This window comes from Chrysochloris asiatica, unplaced genomic scaffold (assembly GCF_000296735.1).
Source record: "Chrysochloris asiatica unplaced genomic scaffold, ChrAsi1.0 scaffold02157, whole genome shotgun sequence".
NCBI classification, from domain to species: domain Eukaryota; kingdom Metazoa; phylum Chordata; class Mammalia; order Afrosoricida; family Chrysochloridae; genus Chrysochloris; species Chrysochloris asiatica.
The window spans coordinates 4322-9783 of NW_006410675.1; the positions used below are offsets into that span (position 1 = coordinate 4322).

Consider the following 5462-nt stretch of genomic DNA (forward strand, 5'->3'; position numbering starts at 1 on the left):
TTTTTTTTCAACAACATAAAAGGTGACTATACCCATACATATGTATATAGTCATGCTGAATACACATCTGTCTGCTTGCTGTACTGTGGTGTCTTGCATGTTGCCGTGATTCTGAAAACTATGCTATTGGTATTTTAAATATTGACGGTGTCATATATGATGTACAGGTTTCAGATGAGTTTCCAGACTAAAACAGATTAACAAGAAGGACAGACAGTCTACTTTCAAATATTTTGTCACTGAAAACCTTGTGAATCGTAGTAGAACACTGTACGATAGCACCAGAATATTAAATATTGAAAAATGATGAAGAACACAAGAATATTGTTAGATATAGTGCCAGAAAATGAGTCTCTCAGATTGGAAGTCACTCAAAATACAACCAAGGAAGAGTTTCCTCATCAAAGTATACTTGATTTTGATGACACAAATGGAATAAAGCTCTTCGAACCTTCATTTGCTGATGTGGCACAACTCAAAATGAGAAAAAACAACTGTAGAAATCAATAAAAAACCAGAACATGGAATATATGATGTACATTGGAAGTTGTCAAAAATGAAATGGGATGAATAAACATCAATATCCTAGGCATTAGTGAGCTGAAATGGACTGAAATTGGTCATTTTGAATGTGACAACCACATGGTTTATTATGCTGGGAACAACAAATGGAAGAGGAATGGTATCACATTCATCATCAAAAAGAGCACTTCAAGATTTACCTTGAAGTAAAATCATGTGAATCGGACTGCTAATCTCAAGTTCGGCAGTTTGAAACTGCTAGCTGTTCCGTGGGAGAAAGATGAGGGTTTCTGCTCCTGTAAAGATTTGCAGCCTCAAAAACCCTGTGCAGGGTCACTATGAGTTAGAACTGACTCCATGGTACTTAACAACAACATCCATGCCACAACAAGAAAGACCAATCAATACAACTATTATTCAAATTTACAATCCAACCACTAAAACCAATGATGATGAAATTAAAGAATTCTACCAACTTTTTCAGTTTAACATTGATCAAACATGCAATCAAGATGTATTGATAATTATCAGTGATTGGAATGCAAAGGTTAAAACAAAGAAGAATCAATTGTTAGAAAATATGACCTTGGTGATAGAAATAATGTTGAAGATCGCATGATAGAATTTTTTTTTTTTTTTACATCATCCCCATATTTTATTTTACTGAATACAGAAAGATCATCCAGGACTTAAACACAGATCATATGGTTACTGTAGATGACAACAACGGAAAGATCAATAACTGATTATAAAGATGAAAGTAGTTTATATTTTCAATGTGGAAAAAAAAATCTAATTGTTACAGATATCTTATAAAATTCTCAAAACAAGATCTAGCCAAGTACATTATTTGGTGAATTAATTTTTCCTTTCTTTTCTATTTAAAGGATGAAAAGTAAGATTTAATGTGCATACTAGTGGTTACTACTAATAAAACAGCTTGGGAAAAAATCATTACATAGAAGCACAAATATAAAAAGGCAAGATTTTAAAATCTTATTGTAGGAGTATTAATTATAGTAAGTGGAAAAGATACATTAAAAACATCAGTGTGTTACACTTGTTCAAACAGAACTCATAAAGCAGACGAAAACTGATGCTAGGTAAGGAAAATGGTCTATTTTTAAAAAACACTCCCAGACAGACATGACCACAAAGCAAAGCCAACAGTGACTGTGTCGTCCCCTTTTGTTAACCAATGAAGTGTCAGAGGTGGAGCCGATGATGGGGTGAAAAGCTTAAGCTTTCTCTAAGGATTTGTAGTACTCCATCAGCACAGTCCAAGGAGCTCTGGTAGCATAGTGGTTACGAATTGGGCTGCGAATCTTAAACTCAGCGGTTCGAAACTACCAGCCGCTCCATGGGAGAAAGATGAGGCTTTCTATTCCCGTAAGGATTTACAAACTAGAAAACCCTGTACAGGGTCGCTATGGGTCGGAACCGACTCGACGGCAGTTACCAATAGCAACATCAGCACAGTCCAAGCCTTCGGAGCCAAGAAACCTTCAGTAGATTTCTGGCCTTCTTGGGCAAGTCTGCGCATGCGTGTTCCTGAAATAAATTCAAAGTCTTCGTAGTGTTCTGAGTCATAGTAGTCCATACGTTTCTTCTTATTATTGTAAGTAGCAACACGAAAGGGAACTATTTCCAAGGTGATTAGACCAGGGGCCATGGTCAGCACTTTGTCACCATGAGTTGGTTCATAAAGATTCTTCCCAGTTTCTGGATGAGGCACGCCAGCAGGGTCTCGTCCAACAATGTAAAAATTGGCCCCTGCAACCATCCGTGCTCTGCAATGCCACTGGACCTCATTTGGGCCAGCATACATCATGGGAGATGGGAAGATGGCCACCACCGTTGTTTCAGGATTCAGGACTCGTTCCTCCAATACTGCAGCATGCTGCTTCATACGCCACATCAGAGGGACATCATCATCCTTTGTCCAGCCACCAAGAGGGTGAAGAAGGAGAACAGGGCACCGATAGCCCCTCTCTAGAAGTTGCTTATGGGTATCCTGCATTAGCAGAGCATGACCATTGTGCACTGGGTTCCATAACTGAAATGCAAAGACAGCGTCAGCATTCATATCTTTAAATTTCTGCTTCAGCTCAGTAGACGTAAGATGATACTGATCAAGACCATCATTCCAATAAATTTGGTCCAGGACTTGCAGGTCTCCTTCAGTCAGCCAATTTCCTTGTTCCATAACCATCTTAATGTAGGGGTGGTTTTTGCATGTGTTCCCATTGTCTGGCACAACACTCTTCTTTGCTGTGCTGAAAAAACTCCGGGTTATGAAGACTAGCCACACAGCGGCCTTCATAGATCAGAGAAAATGCTCTACAGCCATCCAGCCTCTCTTGATCTTCTTGGGTAGCCGGCAGAATTATAGGCATTGACAAGTTAATGACACCCCCATCCAGAAGACAATCAAAATGAAGGCACTGTAAGTACTCCCTCTCTCTCATAAAGCCGTTCAGAGGCTTTGCCCATCCTTCTGCTAAAACCTGTACCCACTGCATATCCACTTTATTAATGTTCAGTGCTGGTAATGTTTTGGCATCTGTTTTTGCCAAATGAAGTTTATTTTCTGGCACATACATTTCTTTAACTTCATAAGAGGCATCCACAGGTACAATGTCCCGTTCTTGTAGAAGCTCCACAATCTGCTGGACACAATCATTTACATCACAAGAGTCTGTTTTCAACACCAATTCAGGAGCCTCTGGTTTTTCATACTCAGAATCAATCCCAGTGAACCCTTTTATTTCTCCAGCCTGCACTTTTTTGTAGAGTTCTTTGACATCTCTCTGTTCACAAACATGCAGAGGAGCATCAACAAATACTTTAAAAAATGGTAAACTTGCACCCTTATGAATTTGCCTTGCATTGTTATGATCCTGAGTATAAGGTGATATAAAACTTGTGATGCCCTCTAGACCAGCATCTGCAAACAGCTTGGCAACTTCTGCAATATGTCGGACATTCTCTTCTCTGTCTTCAGGACTAAACCCAAGATTTTTATTGAGACCCTGATGAATGTTGTCACCATCCAGAGTATAGCATGGAATACCATGGCAAACCAAGTACTCCTCCAAAACCATGCTTACTGTGGTCTTCCCTGCTCCAGATAAGCCTGTTAGCCAAACTGTGCAACCACGGAAGCCACCTCTGGTCCCTACCACCTGACCTCTCTTGTTCCTGCTGACATAATGGGCTTGATAGGTGACGTTAGTTGCTCTCTGCATTCCCCAGTTCTGAGAGCTATTGCTCAGTTTGACTTTCTTTCACAGGCTCCGGGGGAACTCCATAACCGCAGAACCCTGAAGAATGCAGAGCTTCTAGGCGTCGGAAGGATAGCTAAAGGAGGGGCCGCAAGATAGAATTTTATAAAAGCAATAGTTTGTTAATTGCAAATGCCATTCTTAAACAACATGAAAGACCATACATATGGACTTCACCAGGTGGAATACACAGAAATCAAATTGGCTACATCTATGGAAAGAAATGTTGAAAAGGCTCCATTTCATTAGTGAAAACAAGGCCAGTAGCAGACTGTGGAGCAGATCATCAATTGCTCACATGCAAATACAGGCTGAAGTTGAAGAAAATTAACACAAGTCCATGAGAGCCAAGATATGATACTGAACATATTCCACCTGAATTTACAGATCATCTCAAGAACAGACTTAATGAATTAGACACTAATGACTGAAGACCAGAAGAGTTGTGGGACAACATAAAGGAATACAGAAGTAAAGCAAAAGGTCATTAAGAAGACAAGAAATAAGGTAAAGACCAAAATGGATGTCAGGAGAAACTCTGAAACTTACTTTCCAGTGTAGAAACATTAAAGCAAATGAAATAAATGGGGAAGTAAAATAGTTGAATAGAAAATTTCAAAGGTCAGCTTGAACAGACAAAGTCAAATATTATAATGAAATGTGCGAAGATCTGGAGTTAGAAAACCAAAAGGGAAGAACACGCTTATTATTTCTCAAGCTGAGAGAACTGAAGGAAAAATTCAAGCCTCACCTTGATATATTGAAAGGTTTTTTTTGGACAAAATATTGAATGATGCAGAAAGTAACAAAATAAGATGGAAGGAATACACAGTCACTGTACCAAAAAGAAATGATAAATGTTCAGCCATTTCAAGAGGTAGCATATGATCAAGAGCCAATGATACTGAAGGAATAAGTCCAAGGCACTCTGTTAACATTGGCAAAGAATAAGACTCTGGGAATTAATGAAACACAAATTGAAGTCTTTCAACAAACCGATGTGGCACTGTAGGCACTCACTCATCTATGTAAAAAAGTTGGAAAAGAGCTGCTGGCTGACTGATTGGAAATGGTCCATATTTTTGCCCATTCCAAAGTGAGGTGACCTAATGTAATGCAGAAATCATCAGACAATATCATTAATATTATATGCAGTACAATTTTTCTAGAGATAGTAAAATGGCTACAGCATTACATTGGCAGGAAACTGCCAGAGGTTCAAGATAGATTCAGAAGAGGATGTGGAATGAGGTATATATCATTACTAATGTCAGATCCATCTTGTTTGAAAGCAGAGAATACCAGAAGGATGTTTAACTGTGTTTTAGCGACTATGCAAAGACCTTTGATTGTATGTATCATGACAAGCTAGGGACAACATTGCAGAGAATGAGCACTTAATTGTGCTCATGAGGAACCTGCATGTACATCAAGAGGCAGCTGTTCAAATAGAGCAAGGGAACAACGAATCATTTAAAATTAGGAAAGGTGTGTGCCAGGGTTGTATTTTTCACCATATTTATTCAATCTGTATGCTGAACAAATAGTCCAAGAAGGGTGTGGCATCGGGGTTAGAGGAAGACTCATTAACAACCTGCGATATGCAGATGATACAACCTTGCTTGCTGAAAGCGAAGAGGATATTAATACTTAACT

The 5462-nt window shown here is 38.9% G+C and overlaps 1 pseudogene; it reads right to left on the minus strand.

The window, feature by feature from the left end:
* Window positions 1-1981: 1981 nt before the first annotated feature.
* Window positions 1982-3833, minus strand: LOC102840966 (annotated as a pseudogene).
* Window positions 3834-5462: the final 1629 nt, after the last annotated feature.